The sequence below is a fragment of the Tenrec ecaudatus genome, chromosome 2, assembly GCF_050624435.1.
Source record: "Tenrec ecaudatus isolate mTenEca1 chromosome 2, mTenEca1.hap1, whole genome shotgun sequence".
In the NCBI taxonomy this organism is placed as follows: Eukaryota; Metazoa; Chordata; class Mammalia; order Afrosoricida; family Tenrecidae; genus Tenrec; species Tenrec ecaudatus.
Genome location: NC_134531.1, coordinates 56,010,058 through 56,034,890, shown reverse-complemented (window position 1 = coordinate 56,034,890; position 24,833 = coordinate 56,010,058).

The window sequence follows — 24,833 nt, the reverse complement described above, 5'->3', positions numbered from 1 at the left end:
TTGTATTATAGTGTTGGCAAAAAATTGTTGAATATGCATGAACTGCCAGAAGAACAACCAAAGTTGCCTTGGAAGACGAGCATGGTAGTAGGAAGTCCATAATCTCCCTGGGCCAAGCGTTCCTTATGCTCCTTTACCCACACACAGGTGTATGACTGCTTAAATTAATCTGAAGGTGTACCAGGTTGTCCCTTACTGGATTAGACCAGTTTGACTAGAGAAACAAATCCAGTGACACGTATGTATAAGGAAGAGCTTTATATAAAAAAATAATTACAAAAAGCATCCCAGCCTAGTCAACTCAAGTACATAAGTCCTATATCAGTCGATAAGTCCCTCTTCAGACTCACACGGCCACAGGCCATGGTGCAGACTGCAGGAAGATCACAGGCTGGTGGGTGCAGAGTCCTGTGGATCCAAGGTCAGTGGAAACATGGCAGGGCTCCGGTAGCTCTCAGGGCAGTGGCCCAGTCCAAGCACACAGGAAGGCGAAGGAGGAGAGAGAAGGAGGTTCCAAGGGTCCTCCTAATGTGAAGGCCACAATCCCAAGGAAGCACCATCAGTCTGTGACCCAATCAACAGGCTGAATTTCAACCTTACACTGTCATACATCTTCAAGTTGACATCCAGTCATCCAAGTACCACACTGGCAACAGAGAAGCTGTATCCTCAGATGCCAACTAACCTAGAGCTACTCTGACCACAGCAGCCCAGTGCTACCCACCAACCCCTAGGCACCCGATCCAGATGCAGGGCAAACACCCCATCTCACAATCGCCTGGACTCTGTAGTCCTCAGTGAACACTTCTGGATGTAGGCCAATCCGGAGCTCTTCCCCCCTGGCAGGCTTGGACTAACTGTTCATCCTTGGCTCACAATATGCAATCTAAATTTATTAACAGAAAGGCGGATGTTTTGATCCTTATCTGATACTTTTGCATATTTAATATCTTCTGACCAACACACCCCTTGGGAAAGTCTTGGATAAGCCAGTCACACTCATTTCCATCTGGGACCCTGGGTTATAGGCAATGCACTACTCTACTCTGCCTCTCAGGGTGCTGGTAAACTGTAGTAATTGTGTCATCTGGACAAGCGGATTGACTGCTCACCGTTCTAACCACCAGAGTCCACTCGGGGCATGTGTGTACCACATAATTGTATCAAAATCCATCTTACCTCAAGTTTTCCCCACTTGACTTCAGCATGCCTTCCAGTAGAGAAAGTACACACTATCAACAACAACAACAAAATTGAAGGCCCAAAATAATTCAATTATAAGTTGGTTAAGGACAAATAAGATCCATGAACAGTACCTAATTGACAAATATGGACTAATATAATCCAGATGCTTTCTCATCTCACCACTCAGGTCAGTGGATTTTCTTCTAATGAGAGGTTTAGAGCAGTGGTTCTCAGCCTTCCTATGCAACGACCCTTTAATACACTTCCTCATGTGGTGGCCCCTCCCAACCATAACATTATTTCGTTGCTACTTCATAACCATAATTTTCCTACTGTTATGAATTGGGTGAACCCTGTGAAAGAGTCGTTGGATCCCTAAGGGGTCGCGACCCACAGGTTGAGAACCACTTATCTCGAGGGTTGCTCTACTACTATTATGAAGCCAGAGTGGAATCAGAAGTTTCTTCATAGTAACTGAGACATGGAAAGAAACCAAAAACACACTTGCGGATGTCAAGCTGATTCTGAATCATGGTGAGCTTGTTCCTGCATGTCATTGTAGAACTGAATTCATCATGCATGTTCCCAGAGAAGGCTTAATATTATAATATTGGGCCATCCAGAGAAGAATGACATCCCAAGTAAAGGCACACCCAAGGTGACTGGGAGCAACTTGCTTCAGAATAGAGTGGAATTTTGAGCTAAGACATGAAGGATGTGTAGAGTGTTCATGTGCGTTGAATGACAAGAGACGTTTCAGGAAGGGGTAAGAGGGAGCAGAGCAACACATGGAGAATACTGACAGGAGAAAAAGACTAAGATCTTGTCCCCAAAATTCATACTAACACTGCTTTAGACACAGTCTTTTACTTCCTCCAACGTAATTAATTTAAATGCTAAGGTGCTTTTAAAGTCCTTGAAATTGAACATAAAGAAGATACGTGTATATGATCTCTACTGAAGATTTCTCAGATATTTCAAAATTCTTTGTAGTTTTTGACTCATCAAATATTTTATTGTGTGACTTCAACAGGAGCCCTGGCGGCTCAGTGGTTACATGCAAGGTTAGCAGTTCGAAACCACCTCAGGAGAAAGAGGCTTTCTATGCGCATACAGAGCTGCAGCCTTGGAAACTCACAGAGGGAAGTGCTACCCTGTCCTGTGGGGTTGTTGTGAGCCAGAGTGGGCTCCATGACAGTGAGTTTGGTTTGGGTCGGGTTTGGGGACCTTCCGTGTGCCAGGCACTCTTTTTTGATAAACACAAAGAATGCAGCAGGGAACGGGGTCTTCAAAGCTTCCGCTTGCGTGGTACACACCTCTAGAGCTATGTGGCCCGCTACATGTGGCTGCTGAGCCCTGAAAATGTGGCTGATCCCAATGGAGATGTGCTGGCAGTGTGGGGTTCACACTGGACCCCAAAAGACCTTGTGTGACAAATAGCAAAATGCCTCACAGAGCATGCACTCTGGGTCACGGGCTGAAATAGGTGTCTGCCTGAGTCAGGATTCCAGAGGTGGTGCAAACCGTGAAGTGCTCCGACACTAGCCCAAAGGCACTGACAGGCCCCTCAGAAGACAGGCCTGGCCATCTGCTTCCAGTAGGACACAGCCTTGGCAGCCCATGGGAGTGTAACTGCACTTGGAAGCACATGGAGTTGCCAAGAGTTGGAATCCACTCCACAGCAACTAGTTTAAATTTTTTTTGCTCTTTATAGCATCGAATAAGATAAATTACTAAAATTACAGTTTTTTAAAAAACCTTGCTCTCATGATTACAAGAAAAATGTGCAGTTATATATGTGACTCCCATTCTAATTAGACATTCCTGTTCTTGAGGGAAAGTACAAAATAAGGCGGTTCATGACTAAGTGAGCGAGACGATTTCCCAGTGAAAGTCTGGAAATGCGAACTCGGTGATTCAGTAGAGAATAGTGGAGACCCATTACACTGATCAGCTGAGGAGGACTTTCCTGAGAAGTCATTTTGGCTGACATTTGGGTCGTGTAGATGTGCCAGCCAGGTGAATGTGGAAAAAGCATCCCAGACTGAGAAACAATCCCCTAGGAATCACTTACCGTCTTCAAGGAAGCAGAAGTCCAATGGGGCTACATATAAATGAGCTAGAAGGAGCAAAGATGAGATCAGACACAGTCAGGAGCCAGCTCCACACGGGCCTTGCAGGACCTGTGAATGACACGGGTGGAGTATGCAGTAGAAGGAGCACCATGCTTCTGATGACTATAACATGAACTTAAGTACGTATTTTAAAATAGCTCCACGAAAAGTAGATTGCAGAAATCAATGCCATGAAAACAAATGTGCATGTATTGCTAAATGGAAAACTGATTTGCTCTATAAATCTTCACCCAATTCACAATTAAAAAAACAATCACTGAACTGCAAATGGACAGCAAAGGAAATAGGTATGGCCGAGGTGATTCCAATAGTCCTGTGTAATCTCTCATTAGCTTGGACTGGTTATTGTAGAGATGGTGCTAAAAGAGCAGACAAAACATCAAAACATATTTTCAATCTCTAGCTCTGTGAATTTCGTGACAGTGTAGATATAGGAAGAGAAGGATGAAGATAGATGAAGAATGGCTTTTTTAAAAATTTAATCATTTTATTGGGAATTCTTACAGATATCATAATATTCTATAGTTCATTCACATCAAACAGTATTGTACAATTGCTACCACCATCAGTTTCAAAGCATTTTCTTTTTTTTAAAGCATTTTATTAGGAGCTCATACATCTCATCACAATCCATACATACATCAACCATGTAAAGCACATTTGTACATTAATTGTACTCATCATTCTCAAAGCATTTGCTCTCCACTTAAGCCCCTGACATCAGCTCCTCATTTTCCCCCTCCCTCCCTGCTCCTCCCTCCCTCATGAACCCTTGATAATTTATAAATTATTTTGTCATATCTTTCCCTGTCCGACATCTCCTTTCACCCACTTTTCTGTTGTTCCGCCCCCCAGGTAGGAGGTCACATGTAGATTCTTGTAATCGGTTCCCCCTTTCCACCCCGCCCTCCCTGTATCACCACTCTCACCACTGGTCCTGAAGGGGTCATCTACCCTGGATTCCCTGTGTTTCCAGTTCCTATCTGTACCAGTGTATATTCTCTGGTCTAGCCAGATTTCTAAGGTAGAATTGGGATCATGATAGTTGGGGGCGGGTTGGGGTGGGGTGGGAGCATTTAGGAACTAGAGGAAAGTTGTATGTTTTCTCATTGCTACCCTGCACCCTGACTGGCTCATCTCCTCCCCATGACCCTTCCATAAGGGGATGTCCAGTTGCCTACAGATGAGCTTTGGGACTCCACTCAGCACTCCCCCTAATTCACAATGATACGATTTATTGTTCTGATGATGCCTGATACCTGATCTCTTCGACACCTCGTGATCACACAGGCTGGTGTACTTCTTCTGTGTGGGATTTGATGCTTCTGAGCTAGATGACCACTTGCTACCTTCAAGCCTTTAAGACCACCGATGCTATATCTTTTGATAGCCATGCACCCTCATCTTTCTTCACCACATTTGTTTTTGCACCCACTTAGTCTTCAGGGATTGTGGTGGAAAGTGAGCATCATGAAATGCCAGTTTAATAGAAGAAAGTATTCTTTCATTGAGGGAGTACTTGAGTGAAGGCTCAATGTCCATCTGCTACCTTAATACTAAACCTATACATATATGCACATAGATATATTTCCACATCCTCATATATAAATATGTTTGCATATGTACATGCCTTTATTTAGACCTCTATAAATGTCATTTGCCTCCTAGATCTTTCCTCTGTTTCCTTTTACTTTCCTCTTGTCCCACTATCATGTTCAGCCTTCATTTGGATTTCAGTAACTCTTCTCGGTTACATTGCCCTTGATCAAGCCCTACCAGGCCTCCTACACCCTCCTCACCATCAATTTGGATCACTTGTTGTTCTCTTGTCCCTGGATTTGTTGACACCACTTACTTTCCCACCCACCTCCCCCTCTCCCATGTCCCCCTGGAACTGTCGGTCCCGTTGTTTTGTCCTCCAGATTGCTCATCCAACCTGTCTTATTGGTACACACCTACAGAGATAGTAACATGCACAAAAACAAGACAGAGAAAAACCAAGCAACACAAGAAAAACAAAACAACAGCAACAAGCCAATGACAAAAAAAATGAAACAACAAAAAACAAAAGCTTATAGTTAGTTCAAAGACTTTTCGTTGGCTTTTAGGAGTGTTTTCCAGTTGAGTCTGATAGGGTGCCAAGCCCTGGCCCCAAAGCCAATTTTTTGTATCCCTGGGGACTTCGTTGCTCTGCTCCCATTGCTGTTCTGTTCCATGCCCTCAGTGTTTTGCCTCGGTTTGGTGGGATCAGATCGGGTGAAATTCCCACACTGTGTCTCCAGTGTTGTCCCCTGTAGGCTTATGGGTCAGTGAGGGATGTCGGGTCTCCTAGTGGGCCTGGCCATATGGTCCTCTCTGTGCATTGGTTGCTCTGAGCAGGAATATTGTCCTTAAGGCTTGGTGGGCCAGGATGTGCTCCACTCTCTCCTTCTCCCCTTTCATTTGCTCCCGTGTGCTCTGATTAGCCATGTCCTTCTCCCGGAGCAGCAGATTCAGTGCTGTCCTCTGAAATAAATTCTTCTGGGGGCAGGAGAAGGTGTCCACGTAGTTGGGATTGGGGCCGGCCCCTCAGAACTCTCCACTGGTTCCCTACTCCATGCTGGCATGTTGCATTCACATCTTGGGGCACTGGGTTGAGAGGAATGGCTCTTGGGAGTTTGGCTTGAAGCAAAAGCTCACGCCATTAGCCACACTCAGCAGACAATGAAGAAAAGAACAGAAGGGCTCGCGATTCTCTTGCTCAGATGAAGATTGTGATTCCTATGAGAACGTTCCGTTAGGAGTTGAAACTGGTGTTTGGTGGAGAAATCAGATCAAGAGATACAAATCTGGGAGGCCTCTGCTGTGACTCTGATCGATCCTCTGGGTTTATCTTTCAGCAAGTGGTTAACTGCTCAGATACCAGTATCTTTCTGTTTTTTGGTTTTTTTTCCATCATTTTCTTGGGGGCGCATACAACGCTTATCATAATCCATACATGCATCAATTGCGTAAAGCACATCTGTACTTCTTGCTGTGGTATGGATCTCTGTGGATGCATCCTTTCATCCAAGTCGAGTCGCATTCCACTGACTGGACACCAAGGTGGCCAGGTGAGCCAGCCAGCGGGATGGGGAGGCGGGCTCAGAAAAGTGGGACCAGAAGGTGCTGGGGCTGAATGAGGGACAGAGGCTCCAGGGACTGCTGGAAACTCTCGCATGGATTCCCCAGGGGCATGAGAAGCCCTCCCACCAGCCAACCTTTCCTGGACCTACTTTCATTCTCCTTTCTTGGCCATCCTTGTTTGGTTTGTTTTTTTTCCCAGTCTCCGGGAGATAGACAAAGAGTGTGGCTGTTAGTGTTTTTCAAAGAGTAGGGGGCGGGGCGGGGAGGGAAGAAGCATGACAAGCAGGAAACCAGAAAATGTGTGAGGAAATTGATTTATTGGCCTGGACTGGAGCCTACAGATTGGAGAATTATGCCGGAAGGCATTAAATCAGGGATGGGGGGCGCGTGAGAGACATGAGCTTTGTTTTATTAGTCTTTACTGAGAGATGGGGAGCCTTTGGGTGTCTCAGTGGAGGAGAGGCAGACACAGCTGGAAGGGAGGCAGTGCAGACAGCCCTCCAGCTCTGCTGCAGAGTCAAGGCCACACCCACTCGCCCCACCCCCCACTGCCCTGCAACTCCGGGCTCTACAGCCACAGAAAGGCAAGGAAGCCTGTTTGATTGAGCACGTTGACGTTCATTTTTTGGCCAAGTGCCCTTTTAGGTGGCATAGGCCACTAAGAAAAATGATCAGGAGTTAAGCAGCCAGTGTCCAGCGGAGCAAAACACTTTGCAGGCGCACTCTGCTGAAGAGAGGCTGTGACACCGACGGTGGGTGGCGCTCGGAGCGCCTTAGTCCGATGGACCGCCTGGAGAGGCGTGTTTGCTTCAACACCCAACTGCCAACCAGAAGGTTGGCTGTTCAGACCCACTTGGAGACCTCTCCGAAGATTAGCCTGGTGGGCTGCCACCAACAGGTTCCAGCCTGGGCCTCCGTGCAGAGCAGCTCTGTTCTACCCACGTAGGATGGTCTGGGTCGGCAGTTACTCCGCAGGAACAAGCAACCATAGCCAGGGGACACCAGACTACGCATCCCGGAACTTGATCACAACGAAGTTTGAAAGCAGTGCCTATTGCATCATACAGTATACTTGTCCTTTATTTATTGCCTCAAACCCACGCGTCTCTACAGATGTTACATTTGAAACCTAGGATGTTAAACCAACAAGCAAGCCGTGGTTGGCTCAAAGTGGAGCGAGTATCTCTTGAAGCACCACTAGCCAAGGTTACACGATTCGAGAATAATCCTGTCATTTTCTTCATAGATTTTTTAAAAATTATTTCAGTCGAATCAAAATGAAAATCGTGTGTCATTTATTTCCTTTGCTCAAGCAGAGATGCAGTAAGGAGAAGTGCAGGGTATACCGTGTTAACATCTTCAATCCGTTTCTGCAATCCTAACCGAATGAAAGGGGAGAATTCTCCTCCCGCGGAGACCCTACACACAAACCTAAACATAATAGTTATGTGTTAATTTAACATCCTTCAATAAGAACTGCTTGGGAAGGTGGCTATTGCTCAGCTAGTTGGACTCAGCAAGTGGGAAGAAGCTCATAATGATGCGTTTTGTTTTTCCTTCTTAAATCAAAGGGCTGCAGGACTCCACTAGGGTTCTTTTTCTGGATGTTCTTGGTAGAGGAAGTAAAGAAGTTTCCACTGATCCCCTGCCTGGTAGGTGGTCCTCTGAACGCACTGCAGGAAACACAAGACACCCCTGGGATACCAGGACGAGGAGCTGGCCTGGATCTTCCACGCAGGAAGAGTGCGCCCTGAGTCCTTCAGGGTCTGACTCTTGGATCCCGGGGGTGCACAGCAGGATGAAAGGCTGCCAGGTGCTGCCGCCCTCAGTTCTTCTGATGGCTGAGCCCTTTGTTGCAGATTCATACACGTCTCACAGTCTGCTGCTGCTGCCCGGTGCCATCGGGCCGTTGTCCCCCACAAATACTCGCTACACAACAGAACAAAACAGTGCCTGGGCCTGTGTCACCCTCGCAGTTGTTCCGACGCTGGATCCCGTTGTTGCGGCCACTGTGTCCATCCGTCTTGTCAAAGGCCTTCTTTCCTTTTGCTGCCCCTCGACTTTGCTAAGCGTGACGTCCTTTTCCAGGGAATAGTCTCTCTCCTGACACCATGTCCGCAGTTTCTAAGTCTGGCATCTAAGGAGCACTCAACAGTGCTTATCTTCTAAGACAGTGTGTTTGTCTCTTTTGGCAACTCGTGGTACTGTCGATATTCTTTGCCAGCCCCACAATTCAACTGCATCAGCTTTGCTTCAGTGTTCCTGATCCAATGATTGATATATGTATATATATACATATATATATACAGATGACATATCTATATCTATAGATAGATAGATAGATAATAGATAGATAGCAGAATGGATCACCACTCAGGTCCCGCGCCATCCTCACAATTGTTCTCATGTGTGAGCGTATTGTTGCAGGTACATGTATGCACACATACATGCGCGAATACCCTACGTATAGCAGAATGAAACATTGCTGTACTTGAGCGCACTGTTGCTGCCACTGTGCCAGTGGGTCTCCTTGAGGGCCCTTCCTCTTCTTCGCAGACCATCTACTGACCCAAACGTGATTCACTTGTCCAGGTTCTGGTCCCTCCCTGTAGCTCGTCCAAAGCATGAGAGAGACAGTCGTTCCTAGGAGCATTCTGGCTGTGCACTTTCCCGCACTGGTTTGTTCACTCTGCGGGCACTGCATGGGAGAGTCCAGATTTCTCACCAAAGGCATCACTTCCTCTTCAGTCTTCCCTTTTCAACATCCAGCTGTCCCATTCCCATGAGGAAGGAAGCATCAAAGAACTAGAGGAAAGCTATGTGTTTCATCAGTGCTATACTGCACCCTACCTGGCTCATCTATTCCTGTGACCCTTCTGTAAGGGGACCTCCATTTGTCTACAGATGGGCATTGGGTCTCCACTCCATGCCCACCCCTGCCCCCTTCACATTGGGTGTGATTTTGTTCTGGGTCTTAGATGCCTGATCCCATCAACATCTCATGATCACACAGGCTGGTGTGCTTCTTCCATGTGGACTTTGTTGCTTCTCAACTAGATGGCCGTTTGTTTATCATCAAGCCTTTAAAACCTCAGGTGCTATATCTTTTGATAGCCAGGCATCATCATTTTTCTTCACCACACTTGCTTATGCACCCATTTTTTCTTCAGCAATTGAGTTGGAGGGTCAGCAGGTTATTAAAACAAAGTGTTCTTGCATTGAGAGAGTAATTGAGTAGAGGCTGAATGCCCATCTGCAGCCTTAATTCTTAACATATAGATATAAGTACATAGATCTATTCTCCTCTCATATATAAATATATTTACATGTGTACATGGACATGTATTTAGACTTCTATAAATGTCCTTTGCCTCCTAGTTCTTTCCTCTATTTTCTTTTACTTTCCTCTTGTCCCACCATCATATTCAGCCTTCATTTGAGTTTAGTAATTCCTCTCTGCTACATGGCCCTTGGTTAAGCCCCACTAGGCATCCTACACCTTTCTCTCAATTGATTTTAATTCACTTGTTCTTCCCTTGTCTCTGGGTTGGTTTTCCCCCACTTCCTTTCTCCCACCTCCCCTTCTCCCATATCCCCCCTGGAGCCATCGGTCCTGTTCTTATCATCTCCGAATTGTTTATCCTGCCATTCTTATCTAGATAGACATGCAGAGACATTAATAAGCACAAAAACTCTGCAAAGCCAAACAAAGGAAGTCAAAACCAAAACAATAACCAAAAAAAAAAAACTAACAACAACAAAAAGAAAGCCACTGACAAAGATGGAAAAGCCTATAAATAGTTCCAGGTCTGTTTTTCGGCCTTTACCAGTGTTTCCCAGTCGACTGTTGTGACTGTGCTGCCAGTCCATCTCCTTGAAGCAGTGGACCCACCTACACTCACTGCCATCCGGTCAGTTTGTGGGCCATAGCGATCCTACAGAACAAAGTCCAACTGCTCCTTCAGTTTTCAGAGATAGCAATTCTTTACAGGAGCAGATAGATCGTCTCATCTTTCCCCTTCAGAGTCACCAACCTCGAAGTTAGCATCCCACAATTAGTCTATTTTATTACCAGAGCTCCTTTGAATTATTGTATAGTTAGTGACAAACCTCAACACGAAACCACTGACTCATGATTCATGGAACTGTCCTCTTATAGAAGATTCTGCTTGGGCTTAGATGCCACAAAGCCAGGGCATCAGTTTTGCACTGATGACTTCCAAGGCCTAGGACCATGCTTAACATGTACTAAGCACTCAGTCAGCGTTTGGATGGATGAATGAAAGTTTTGGTTTTTATCAACATGCCTCAGTGGACACTCTGTGATCCCTTCAGCCAAGCGTCTACCGGTTGTCTTTGACTCTGTACAGTAAGAGGGAAATCTGAAGTGCTTTAAAAATGACATCACCAATTGTTACCAGGTCTGACTGTTGAAAATGATTATTGTATGCTTACAACATTTTTGGTTTCTCTGCTTTGCTTTCTCTTTAAATCATTTAATTGGGAGCTCTTACAGCTCTTATCATAATCCATCCATCCATCCGTCCATCCATCCATTGTGTCAAGCACATTTGTACATATGCTGCCACCATCATTTTGAAAACAGTTTCTTTCTACTTGAGCCCTTGGTATCAGCTCCTCTTTTTTCCCCCTCCTTCTCCCACCCACACACCCTCCCTCATAAACCCTTGATAATTTATAAATCTTTCTCTTTTTCATGCTTAGAACATGTTTTAACACCCCACAGTTCTTACAAGAAAAGGAGGATCTTTGAGGTCCTTGTTTTATAGAGAATGGTAGGCAGTACAGGACTAAGGCCAATCATGTCCCTTCAGATTAGACAGCGATGATCAAGCAGAAGCGGACTTAAAGTTCTGCAACAGATGAGTGCTTTCATGGTCCCACCTACACAGTCAGGTAGATCATGTGACCGTGGAGAAATGCCTGGTCATTATTTGGTCCAATCCAGGTCTAGACCATTCTCCTGAAGTGGTCAAGTATTTTATCTTGCTTAGATCCACAGTCAATGCTCATGGAAGGCAGCAGCAGTCCAGAGATCAAATGATGCCTCCTTTGGGTAAACCTGCAACACAAGGCCTCTTCAGAGTGTTGAAAAGCAAGGATGCTACTTTGAGGATTAAGGTATGCCTGACCCATGACATGGCATTGTCATTTACCAACTATGCAAATGAAGGTTGGGCACTGAATGCAGAAGCCCGTGGAAGAATGGATTCATTTGAACTGCGGTGCTGGCGAAGAATAGTGAAAGGATCGATCATGGGCTGCCAGAAGAACAAACAAAGGTGTCTTGGGAAAAGTACAGGCAGAACGCTCCTGAGAAGCAAAGACGGTGAAAATACGGGTCACGTCATTTGGACATGGTGCCAGGAGAGACCAGTTCCTGGAGAAGGACATCGTGCTTGGTTAAAGAGAGGAGGGCGCATCGGGAAAGAAGAAGGCCCTCATTGAGATGGATGGGGAAGGCTGCGGCCCCTTGGGCTCAACGTGAGGACCGTGGCGAGCAGCGGGCAGGGCCCAGCTGAGTTTTGTGCTGTTGTACAAAGGATTGCTAGGAGTCAGAACTGGGCAATGACACCGCAGACGAGCACCGTTCTCCTGGCCACTGCTCGGGTAATCGTGGCGGTGGAAACCGCTCGCCATGACACAGCACTTCTTTGGGGGCAGACACGGATGTCATTCCTCAAGTGTGAATTCATTTGCTGCAGGCAACAGCTCTCTGGGGGAAGCTCTGGCATGACAGCTAGGGGCAGCGGAGAAAATGGAGGGAAAGCAATTGAAGGGATTTGCCCACTGTGATAAAGCTAAGATGTGGCAGGCCCCAGTCAGACCCCAGCAGTAGAGCTCTGCAGGCCCTTTCCTTGTTCTTCACTGCTACATAGAAGGTACACTCGACCCACCAATCGGGCTGTCTTCCCCAGAGTTACAGCTTTGCCGCTCTCTAAAATCAAATGCCATCTGCCGACCAATCAGCTCTGAAATGCTTTGAAGGAGCAATGCCAAAGCCAATTGTGATAGAGCTTCTCAGGATGCCCGTTCCCCCCCCCCCCCACACACACACAGCACCACCAACAACAACAATCCATTTGAAAAGCACACAGCCGTTCCTGCCTGAGGTCTACGTCCCAGGCCCATGCTGTCTTCCACAGGGACACAACTGCCCCCTCGGCTTCACACAGCTTCCTGGAACGTGACACACTGGGGGCTGCGTGACGCACACTTCTTCCTTCTACTCTTCTCGTCTGCTTTCATCCGTAGATTTCTACCTCACTTCTCCCTCCAGTTGAGAGGTTTCCCCGACAATTGGTCTTTCCTGTGATGAGCTTAACTCAGTGCAAAAATCACTTTGGCACATGTGCCCTCCGGGCTGTCTGAGGTCTCAGCTGCTGGCCCCATTCGTCGGACGTATCGCTCTTCTACATTTGTTATGGTTACGTTTTCCCTCTGCTTAAGGCCTCCATGGACCTGCGTCAGGTATGTGAGCATTCTTCTCCTTCCCACAGGCCAGCTTGGAACACTTGCGATCACACTGGGAATTACATCTCTGAACAAACGCCGGCTTCCGGGTCTTGTAAAGGGCAGCTGGTCTCCCTGGAGAGCCTAGCGCTCTGGATCAGAAAGTAGCCCTTCTCCCTCAGAGGAGCTGAAGGCAAAGCCGCCTGCTCAGGAGAGCTGCTGGTTTTCCACCCCTGAGTGGAAGCAGAGGCAGAACGCTACTCAGGTCCCCAAAGTGGCATCGTAGTGATCTCAGGCTCGGCCAAGTTTCAGGGTATTTGGGTAGCATTTGCCTACATGTGACTCAAACTAGAAATGGCTGGCAGATAGCCATTTCATCATAGCCCAAGCCTGTGTTTGGGGGAACTAGCACCCCTCCTGGCTGGTCAGACACATAACAAAGCCCCAAGTGACCATGTCACCACTCTATCCGGTTTGAAAAGCACACATGTTCTGCAGAGAATGAAATAGCAAACACTTTAGACTTTGGAGGCTAGTTGGCCTCGGTCTCAATCACACATCTCTACTGAGGTAGCATGGAGGCAGCCATAGAGAATTTGTCAAAGGTGGCCTGTGATCCAATAAGACTTTATTCACAAATTTCACAGAGGCCCAGATTCATCCTGTGGGTCCAGAGTTTGCTAGTCTTGAGCATGAAGGAGAAAGAGGGAGGGAGTAAGAAGAGACCCAGGGAAGGAGAAAAAGTCACCCACCATGTTTTCCATGTTCGGACTCAGTTTTGCTGAATCCAGTAACTGAATAACCTCCCGACCCTGTGTATGGTTCTCTAATAGTCATTTGGGGCCCGATGATCTAAGGCTACATTCTTTCCTGGGAGCTCTATTTCCCTTTGCTTGTGTTTTCAGATTATTGGAAGAACGTTTGTAAGTCCTGTGGCTGCGAGTTAGATGATTCAGAGACCGACACTGCCTCCCTGAGGCCAAGTGCATGCAGGCAGGCTCCAGTAGAGAAAGGCTGGTAAATACGCAGCCATGGGAAGGAAAGCGCAGCTGACCCGCGGGCAGGCTCTGTGGAGGTGGGCAGTTTTGCAAAGGTGCAGGTTGCCGGATGTTCTTGGAGGTTTCCTCCACGGGCCTGTGGTTGTCTGCCACACTGCGTTTGTGGCTGTGCTTTTTCTCTCCCCGTATTAGGCTTGCGCCTCGCATTCTTGCCCTTGCATGGAAGAATCAAAACTAGGAAGATGAGTCGAGAACAGGCTCTAACTAGACTTCATCTCATCTTTGTCTCCCCACAGGAAATGATCCGCGTTATTGAATCATTATCAAAATGGATCCTTAGTCCCTGAGTTAGAAAGCAACCAGCCACTGCTTTCTAACTCTCTTGCTCTCTCTCTTTCTTTTTCTCTCCCTCCCTCCTTCTCCCTTCTCTGTCTATCTGTGTGTGTGTGTGTGTGCGTGCGCGCACGCGCGTGTGTGTGTGTGTGTGTACGTGCATATGCAAGCTGGAAGGAAACCCTGAGCAGTGATCATGGAAGGTGGCTCTTTAATAATTCTTTAATTCATACAGAGGGAGCCCTCATGGGTTATGTGTTGACCTGCTACCCACAAGCTGAACAGTAAAACCAACAGCCACTCTGTGAAGAATGAGGAGGCTTCGGGCTGCCAGAAAGTTACAGTCTGAGAAACCCACAGGGGCAGTTCTACCCTGTCTAAGAGGTTCGCTGTGCGTCAGAATCACTTCAATGGCATGGAGTTTGGGGGTTGGTTTGGTAGACACGTGGAGACATACGCCTGACTGCAGCATTTTGAGCTGAGTCTGTGCCTCAACACCGTGTCACAGAGACGTCAACCACTGTTGGTGACGTCAATGCAGCAGAAGTCTGACCCTGTGCACAGTGGATCTACTTGGTCAGCAGTCCTCAGCGAGATGCTCTGTTGTCCCTGAGGAAAACCATCCTGACCAGGCTACCTAGCCCTCAGAGAGCATGGATAGCTCAGGGACCTTAGCCAAAGTCCAGGAAATAGTCGCATGCATAGGGAGTATTTGGAAGCACACGGGAGAACATCTAAGCAGCAAGAGAGACAGGTGTGGAGCAGACCCATAGGCTGTCAGCTGCAGACTTCTGTGTCCTGGTTAAATGGAACCGGGCAGCCTGCTGGCCTTGCAGAATCCTGGGAAACATGTTTTTCCCTTCCTTGTAGCTGGATTCAACCCTGGCTCCTGGGAATCCCATCTACTGCTTCTGCTGTCACCACAGAGAACCTTCTGGGTGCAGTGAGCAAAGGTCAAGTCAGCTCATGCTTCAGGCTCTGAGGAAAAGGCAGGAACCCTGTGGTCTAACCATGACATGCTGGGCTCTAGGCCGGCCGTGCAAAACCACCACCAGCTCCTCCGAAGAAAGATGAGACTTTCAAGTCCAGCAGAGAAACTGCAGTCTCAGAAACTCACTAGGCCAGTTCCACTCTGTTCTGAAGGGTGCCTATGGTTCAGCATCATCTCAATGGCAGTGATTTGGGGTTTGGGCTAAGATTGCCTTCATTTACAACCAGGTCCCTTCCAAAAGTTGTTCTTTGACTTATTGGACTTAAGAGATCTTCTTTCCCTCACTGACATCAGTTGATTCTGACTCAGAGCCAAGAGGATGGAACAGAAACTATGCTTTTGGGTTTCCGAGCTTGTCAAGCTTTACAGACAGCCTCATCTTTCTCCTGAGGAGGAGCTAGTAGGTTTGAACTGCTGACCTTGTGGTGAGAAGCCCCAGCTATCACCCACTTTGCCACCAGGCTCCTGGAAAGATCTTCTAAGGTCTTGGAGTTGAGTTAGTGAATTCCAAAGGACAGGCCTGGTCATACCTTCAGACGAGTCTTTGTGTAACTGTGCATGTCACTTCTGTGTCGAGGGGGAATGGCACACTTGACAGCGTCTAGTTGAAGGTGACTGGTAGGTGACTGGTTGAGGGACTGAACAGTGGACTTATGATTCTTCGCCAAGGCTGACCTTGCCAGAGCAGATGGGCTCATCCAAGAATTTGGGGGGTGGGGGTGGGTAGTAGGGTGAGGGGAGAATAGCCACAAAATGTTTCATTTACAAAATATATATACGGAGTGCTAGACATCAAGCCCTCTGGGAGTTTACATACATCAAAGCCAATTTGGGGCAGGGAATCCAAGTATGGCGACCCCATGTTACATAAGAGCCTAGGTTTGGGGAAATGTAGCTTGCCAGGCCTTTCTTCCAAGATGTAAGCATCCCACCCCCAAGGCTCAGCTCACAAAGGGCTACAGACAGGGCTGGCTGTGATGCAGGGGCTTGGGAATGGGGCTTGCAGGGGGTGAGTAGGAGAACAGGTTCAGTATCATGTTCAGCCAGCAGGGGGCGGGGTGAGTACAGGTGGGAGAGAGGGGATGCAGCAGTTACGAGACCAGAAATTCCAGGCGCCCAGGGAACAGAGGTCAGGGCAAAGGTCCAGTTCAGGTCTTAACATTCGGCAAGGCCATCCCTTGTGCTGGTAGGCCCTCTGCCAGCCATGGCCCACCTTGAGGTCTCCGACGTCAGAAAGCAGCTCTTGCTTAGCCTTGCACAACTCTTCAGCGGGCTCCTAGCTAGCTATGCATGGGCGGGGCTGGGGGGCGGGGGTGCACCCGCGTTTTCTTCTGTACACACATTACCATGGAGTCGCCGTTGGCCTGGTGGACAGTGGGCACCATGGTGTTACTCATGACATCGGCAGTGGCGGCCCCAGCTGGAGCGCCAGGTAGTCAGCATGGGCAGTGTGGCCCCTTGGGAGGGCGCCTCCACCGGGCTCCCGCCCACTGCTGCAGCCCCCACGGGAACAGTGAGGGGTGAGAGTGGGGAGGGAAGGCCAAAGACAGAATGCAGCCCTTGGGGGCACTTTCATGTGAGATTCAAGAGAAGATGGGACCCCAAACCTAAGCCATTGAGGAGCCCCTTCAACTGCGCGGCGGACAATCCAGGAAGGGTCAGAATGGAGGTTCTCTGTAGGGGCTTCATGGCTGATATTTCAGAGGTTGACTGTCATTTTATCAAGGCCCCTCCATGTGTACTTCATCCTCTTACCCATCTCGCATGGTCACCACGTGCCGGTGCTGCTATGTCCCAGAGAGGAGAGAGGAACCTGATCATGGGACAGAGAAGCAGCTGTGAGTGGGACACGGTAGAGCTCATGGCCAGATACTCAGGTCTTGAACCGAATGGCCTGAGGAAGCACGCCACACCTTCCTGGGCTGCAAACGCTTCCATTTTATAGTCAATCATTAGGACGCAGGGGGACTTGACTCTGCGGCTGAGTAGTGCGCAAAAGCTCCTTCACAAAGAGCATGCCATCGACAACGCCCCAAACCACGCGGTAAGGCTCCGTGAGCCACAAACTTACATCTAAGAGAAAACCCCATCTTGGTGAAACTGTGCTGCGTGGGGGCGGGGATGACTACACTGGGAGTCACACCCAAACCTTCTATGGTGACACTGCTCTGATTGTGTTCAGGCTGCAGGAGGACCATGGAGCAGGGAGCAGGGGGCATGGACGACTGCTCCTGGGAATGTGGGCCTCGGGGAGAATGGCCTCTCTGCTCAGGAAAGTAGGTCATGGAAGCTCCTGCATCTGCAAGCGGAGTCCATCCATGTCCACGTCGGAGGACTCACCAAGAGAGGACCAGCTTGGAAATATTCGTTGTGGGTGAGATGAGAGCAGATCTGTTGGGGGCCATGCTGAGGGCCTAGCTTAGGTGAGCGCAGGCGATCGTTTTGTTTTGTTTTTATCTCGGACTTTTAAGGTTCCCCAGTGCGTCTTCCAGGTTCCTGTCTGAAAACGCCTAAGGAGTTGGCGCCGCCCTCCGGCTGCGGGGAGCATCGCTGGACCGCCGCGCTGGGCATTTCTGTACCCTTTGCAGCCAGCCCAGCAGGATCCACAGGATTGTTCCGTTCCTAAGTTACAAAGCAGATCATAACCACACAAGGACCCGCGAGACTTGAGGGTAGCTGTGTCCCCTCCTTCCACGGAATATGGCATCCTGACTCCATACCTGCCACTGGCTGCGGGAGAAACACCGAGTTCATAGCAACACAGAGCGCTGCACTCACAGCCAGCCTGGCAGGTGTCAAGGGCCAGGACACAGGTTAATGGCTGTAGAGAACACTCCTCCCCGCCTCTCTGACCCTGAATGTCAGTCTGCACGGGACCAGGGAGGACCTCTTGGAGGACAGGACATCCCTCCCCTTCCCAGCGGGGCATGAAATCACAGTTCTCTTCCACAGATTGACAGTAACAAATTGGGCCTTGAGGCAAAAGCCTCCTCCCAGATAAGAGTCCGGAGAAGTGCGAGCGAGGCGCGCCTGGATCCGCTTCTTTGCATGCTCATCAGCCAGGCCCAAGCAAGGCGTTCTCGCGCCCCCTCTTGGTGATGAAGAAAAGTGCACTGATAGAGCCCACATGCAGCTCCTGAGAGACCATCTTCCTGTGTGTCGTCCACTCCTGTACTTTGCGCATGTTTAGGCGAGGCCAGACCCTGGAGAAAGACGTCATGCTTGGTAAAGTGGAGGGGGGATGGGGGGAAAGGGAGGGGGAGGAAGGCCTTTGACAAGTTGGAGTGACATGTGACTGCAAGGATGGTCTCAAACATGAGCAGTGAGGGTGACAGGTCGCAGGGCCAGGCAGTGTTTCCTTCTGTCGCACACAGGGGCGCGAGGAGTGGGAACTGCAGCCGCCCATCACAGCCCCACAGGGCTCCTCTTTGCTGACCTTGAGAAAACCGCGTTGACCAATGACCCCCATTCTTGTGATCTGTGCTTGCCTCTCTTTCATTTCTTACTATATGACCTGTGTGTTTGGAAGCCGCTTCTGCCATTCACAGCTAGAGGGCCCAATGTAATTACTGTTACTTGACAGAATAACTCTGTTCTCATTGCGGAGAAACATCACTTCTATGATTGTTAGCTGCCTTTCTGTCCTGCCCAGCTCCAACTGTGCTCGGCAGGGTGGACAGTGGCCGGGTTTGGGGAGCAGACTACCATGCCTAGCATCATCTGAGGAACCTTAAGGGGTGGGGAGAGTTGAATCTCCAACGTTGCAGCCACCTGTCAAGGGGGCTGAGCTGTTTGCACCACCCAGGGATACCCACTGGAACCAGTAACTCACTCCCTGCCATAGTCCGTCTCTGACTCATTGGGCACAGTAGAATTGCCTCAGGGAGCTCTGAGACTGTGCATCTTTATGGAAGTAGGAACGCCTCATCTTTGTCCTGAGAGCAGTGGGCGCTTTCAGAATGCTGACCTAGACTGGACTGCAGCGACTCCGTGGAGCTGTGTTGGCATCGTTTAGCTGTTTCCTACTTGTGAACCTTAAGAGGGATGGGGTTGTATATGACATCGCTGGAATGAATGGGAATCACCTTGGCTTTATTGTAGCGACACAAACTCCTGACAGCTCCTTTCCCAAGGGCCAGCTTTATTGTCAGAGCCATACCTCGCTAAGTCCTCGGCTTGCATTTTAAGCACACCATTTCTTCTCTCCTGGGGAAAGGCCAGGAGCTTTGTGTCAGACCCAGCAATGCCACCCCCTGCAGGGTGGCATAGAAACAACCCAGGAGGGGGCTGTAAGAGCAGATTCCTATACTTTATCCAGGAGGATGGGCTTTAGTCAAAAAGCCTTTTAACTGCGGGGGGGGGGGGGGGGGGGGAGGGGGCAGAGGAATGTTTTTTTGTTTGTTTGTTTTTGTTTTTCTGGAAAGCATCAGTTTGGGAACCTTGTAGGTTAGACCAATCTATACAATTTACACATTAAAGCAAAAAGTTTACATGTTGGGGATAGAGATGGTTAAGGAGGAAACAGATGTTAAGTTGTGTCAGACCACAGCTGAGTAGAGAAGCAAATTCATCATACATATGTGTATAAGAGAGAGTTTCCAAGTACCCCCTCAGCACAAGAAGACTTTGTTCTAACAATTCGGCAGTCTGAGATGCTCGCCTTCCTGGCACAATTGCTGAGGACAACAGGTGCACAAGCAGATATGGTAAAGAAAGCTGACAGTGCCTGGCTGTCAAAATATATAGAATCTGGGGTCCTATAGGCTGGAAGATAATCAAGTGGCCATCTAACTGAGAAACAACAAAGCCCACATGGAAGAAGCACACCAGCCTGTGAGATTACAAGGCACCAAAGGGATCATGTATCAGGCATTGAAGACCTCTCCCCCTCCATAGAAGGAAATTGGACATCCCTTTGCAGAAGGGCCATGGGGAGGAGATGAGCCAGTCAGGGTTCAGTGTAACTATGATGAAACATACAATTTTCCTCTAGTTCTTGAATGCTTCCTCCTCCCCACTATCATGATCCCAATTCTTCCTTACAAATCAGGCTGGACCAGAGGCTGTACACTGGTACAGTTAAGAACTGGAAACACAAGGAATCCAGGACAGATAAACCCCTCAGGACTAGTGGTGAGAGTGGCGATACTGGGAGGGTGGAGGGAAGGTGAGGGAGAAAGGGGGAACAGATTACAAGGTACATATAACCTCCTCCCTGAGGGATGGACAACAGAGAAATAGGTGAAGGGAGATGTTGGATGGTGTAAGATATGACAAAATAATAATAATTTATAAGTTATCGGGGTTTTATGGGTGAGTGGGGAGCGGGAAGGGAGGGGAAAAACGAGGAGCTGATACCAAGGGCTCAAGTAGAAAGCAAATGTTTTGAGAATGATGAGGGAAACAAATGTACAAAAGTGCTTGACACATGGATGGATGTATGGATTGTGATAAGAGTTGTATGAGCCCCCAATAAAATGATTTAAAAAGACAGAGAATTTCATATAAAGGATAATTGTGCATCAAGAAAGCATTCCAACTTAGTACTGTCCAAGCCCAAAAGTCCAATATTAGCCCATATGTCCGATACCAGTCTATAAAGTCCTCTTCAGACTCATGAAACACATGCAATGATACCGAGTGCAGGATGATCACAGGCCAATGTGTGGGAAGTCTTTTGGATGCAGTGGCATTGTAAGCCTCTCAGTGCTGGCAAAGGTCTCTACTTGGCTTCTTCATGTCCATGGTTCTGGCTGCATCAGGGTAGGTCCATGTGGATTCTCCTCAGGGATGCTTCCCAGGGAGTCCTCCTTGTGTCTTGTCAGTAGGTTGTCTCCAAGGGAGTGAGGAGACAATCTCTCCACCTCCAAGAAGGAAATAAACAGATTTCCCAGAATTCTCAGGAGAGAGCCATGCCCCTTGGCTTTCACCTGATTGACAGACTAGACTCCACTCCTTCACTCTTAATCCTCTCAAGTCCCAGATCAACACCAGATTATGTTACTACCACATAAATCAAGGGATAAGACGCCAACACAAGTCAGGAAGAAAAAGGGCAGTCTGAGAAGAGAGCGAACCGTGAGGGGCACAAGCTTGGGGGGACTGTCCCTCAAGAGGAGACACCTCCTGTGTGAGCGCCACCACATGGCCACCCCACGAGTTGTTGGGTCAGTCTGTGAGCCTGTTTGCTAAACAGAATGAAGCGGGACTCTGTGCATCCCTCACAGTTCATTCAACTCTCTTCCAGGATTGCTTTCTGCTTCTGGACGAACTCGGGGTTCAGAGCGAACCGTGAGAACAGAAGATGGGGGTGTAGAGTAAAGGACTTGAGGGTGAGAATCCTCGAGGGTTAACGTTGTTTTGAACAACCCAGCGGAGGACCGTTTCCTTCTGCGGGGCTGGGTTGGGGCTGGCACAGGGCTGGGCGGAAATGGGTGAGACCATGGGGCAAACCCCCCAGCAGCTGCTGCACAAGAGAGAGACGGGGCTTTCGACTCCGGTCATCAGTTGCCATCTCAGAAACCCACAGGGGTCAGCCTTGGCTGGATAGGGCGGGGATGGGTCACAAGTACGGCCAGAGTGCTCCTTAGAGGCAAGGGTGGTGAGGCTTCATTTCATTGAATTTTGGCATGTTGTCTGGTGAGACCAGTCCCTAGAGAAGGACGGCATGTTTGCTAAAGTCAAGGGCGGCGAAAAAGAGGCAGGCCCTCCATAGTGCAATTGAGGCTCCAACCTAGGAACGAGTGTGAGGCCGGCGCAGGACCAGGCAGTGCTTTCCCGTGTTGTCCAGCCGGGCATCACGGTCTGGACCAAGTAGAGGGCACCTCGCTGCAGGGAGTGAGGTAGGAAGACAGGCGAAGGCCGTATCTCCTTTCAGAATGTAAATCCCTAAAAGTCATTAGGGAACTACTGATGACCTGTCACAGTAGGGACAGGGACGTTCCTGTCTCGGTCTTTGACAATCCGAGCTGACTGGATCGATCAGGAACGCGCTTTCAGAAGGAGAACCGCGGTGTTTGGGTGCCAGTCTGTCTCCTCACTGTCTGGCATCTTCCTCTGACCCTACACCTCTCTGGAGCGTCCATGTCCCAGGTCAGCACTGCTGCCCTGTTGGAGAGGTGTCAGACCCTCAGAGAGGCCATTTTTTCCAAGAGGAAAACCACACTCCCCAGATGCTTTCTTGGCTGTAATCTTAACGAACCCCATCGCCAGACCTCTGTTCCAGGGACACACTGGCAACCTTCAGAACAGCAGCCAGGCACAGACCATTTGGACTGTGGGCCCGAGGATGGGAGTAGCCTGGGAGGGGTCATGTTTGAATACTCGTTTAGGGCTCTCGCAGTGGCCAGGAGCCTGGGGCCACTGGACCTCACCAGAAACTTCAAGGTACTGCCCAGGCCCCAACACAGTCCCCTCAGGCCATTCTAAGATGCAAGTTTCCAGATCCTGGGCTACTAGGATTCTGTGGCTCTGTGGGGTCACTCCCCAGCAGCTGGTCCCACCCAGTGGCTGGGAGGGATTTGAAGAGGGTCTGAGAAAGCCCTTCCAAGCTGGGCCCAGAGCAAGGATTCTTTCTGAAGGAAAGGTCACCTCAAGAGCAGCAAGGGGCTGCTAGACATGGCGGCCCCTCCCTCAGGGGCATTGGTCACAGGACTGTTGATGTTGGACAGTGGGTCTGTGTAGGCTTTGTGTCTGGCTTCTTCAAGTTGCTCTCCCTCTAGGGGAGGCAATCATATGCACTTACAGTGTGTACGCCCACGTGGCTGTACACAGTTGTTCTTCTTCAGAACAAGATGGAATGCCCAGTTAAAGGGAGGGGATGGTTACATCTGGGGTCTATCATGACCCCAAGTCCAAGGATATGTGAGTAGATGCATCTTAGTACCTGCAATCAGTAACATTGTGTGGAGATCGCTATATGTTTTCAATAAGAAAAATTGCATATGTTAAGGTCTTACCTGAGGTAGTGGAACCTTGGGGGCATAGTCATGACGTGTTGGTCTGCAATCTACAAGGCCAGCAGTTTGAAACCACCTGCAGCTCCATGGTTTCTCTCCTCCCCTAAAAAAGTTAGAGTCTTGGAAATTCACAGGGGTCATTCTACCCTGTCTTACAGGGTTGCTCTAAGTGGGCATCAAGTCCATGCGGTGAGTGTATTATTCCTTAAACCAAGACAGCTGCCCTCCTGACTGTTCCCAATAAAGAGCGAGCTTGCCAATACTGGGTGCCGGTGACGACCTCACCCTGCTCACACATCTCATGGGCAAATGCAGATAACTTACCCCAGGATGCTTGGGACCCCACACAGCTTTCTTCTTAAGGAAACTTAGAAGGCTAGGCTGTGGACCCTCAGCTCTAGGGTCCACTGGAATCGACAGAACTCATTGCCGACCTGAGGTCGGCTTGGGTGTGGGTGGGGTCCAAGAAGCAGCCTGTTCTATGAAGCTTCCAGGTGAAGCTGATGCTGCCGGGCTGGGGGCCATGCTCTGAGAACCACTCCTTTAGAGCTGCCAAGGGAAGTGAGCTGTAGGTTCCTGTCCTTCGATATCGTCATGTTCACCTGTTTAAATGACTCATCGTGGCCCTCTCGCTCTTCTTGTAACTCACCTGGAGGTCGGCTTCCTTGGGTCTTGAGCAGTTCACCCATTGGTCGTCCCAACTCTTTGTAAAATTATGACACTCACTGCCCTGCAGTGCTCTCTCGCCCCGCCTGCAGTCTCTAACTAGGGCCTCTGGGCCCCCCCCCCCCCCCCCCGTAATGGCTGCTTGTTTGCTAAACAAAGGGCCTGTGGATGAGAGCCCACCAGCCACTCTGTGGGTGACAAGACCTGATGATGTGCTTTTCAAAAGGTTACAGCCTACAGAAGCCTTTGGGAGGAGGGGACCATCTTTCTCTGCCCTACAGGATGGTTAAGGAGGGCCTGTGGCCCTGTGGCATCACAGGGGGCTGCTCACCTCCAGGTTAGGGGTTCAAAGCCAGCCATCTTTCTTGGGGAGAAAGATGATTTACAGTCTCAGAAACCCCAAGGCACAGTTTCTTCTCCATTCTGTATGTTCACTAGGAGGGGAAGTGGGAATGGGCTAGTTTGCATTAGGGGTTACCATTTCACTACTAAATGAATTCCCATGATTCTCTGCTGGCCTGGGACTTAATTTATTGATAATCCCTGGTTTACCATAATTTGTAGATAGTCCCTGCTTCTTCCAAGCTTTTTCTTTGTCTATAGGTTTAGATCCCCATACATGCCTATTGCCTTTCATAGCAAGGTTGGAAGAAGATTCTGGCTGGATCATGGTTGCTCAGAGTTGTGCCCCTGGCATCAGAATTAGGAAATTGTTCAAAGATGACTCGGAGATCACACACAAGGAAAAGCCTCCTGGTGAACATTCAGCCCCAGCCACAGCAGGGCATCAATGGGGAGCTGCCTGAAATCAAATTGGGATTCCCAGCCAGCAGGGCACTTGCAATGTGGGATGTCACTGCTGCTGCCTGAAGGATCTTGACTTTGAACCAGCCTAGGACCAGAAAGATGTTTCCTTGTGTTTTACTGACTATGCAAAAGCATTATACATTCCATGGTGTGACTCATCACCATCTCTGGATGACTTTGC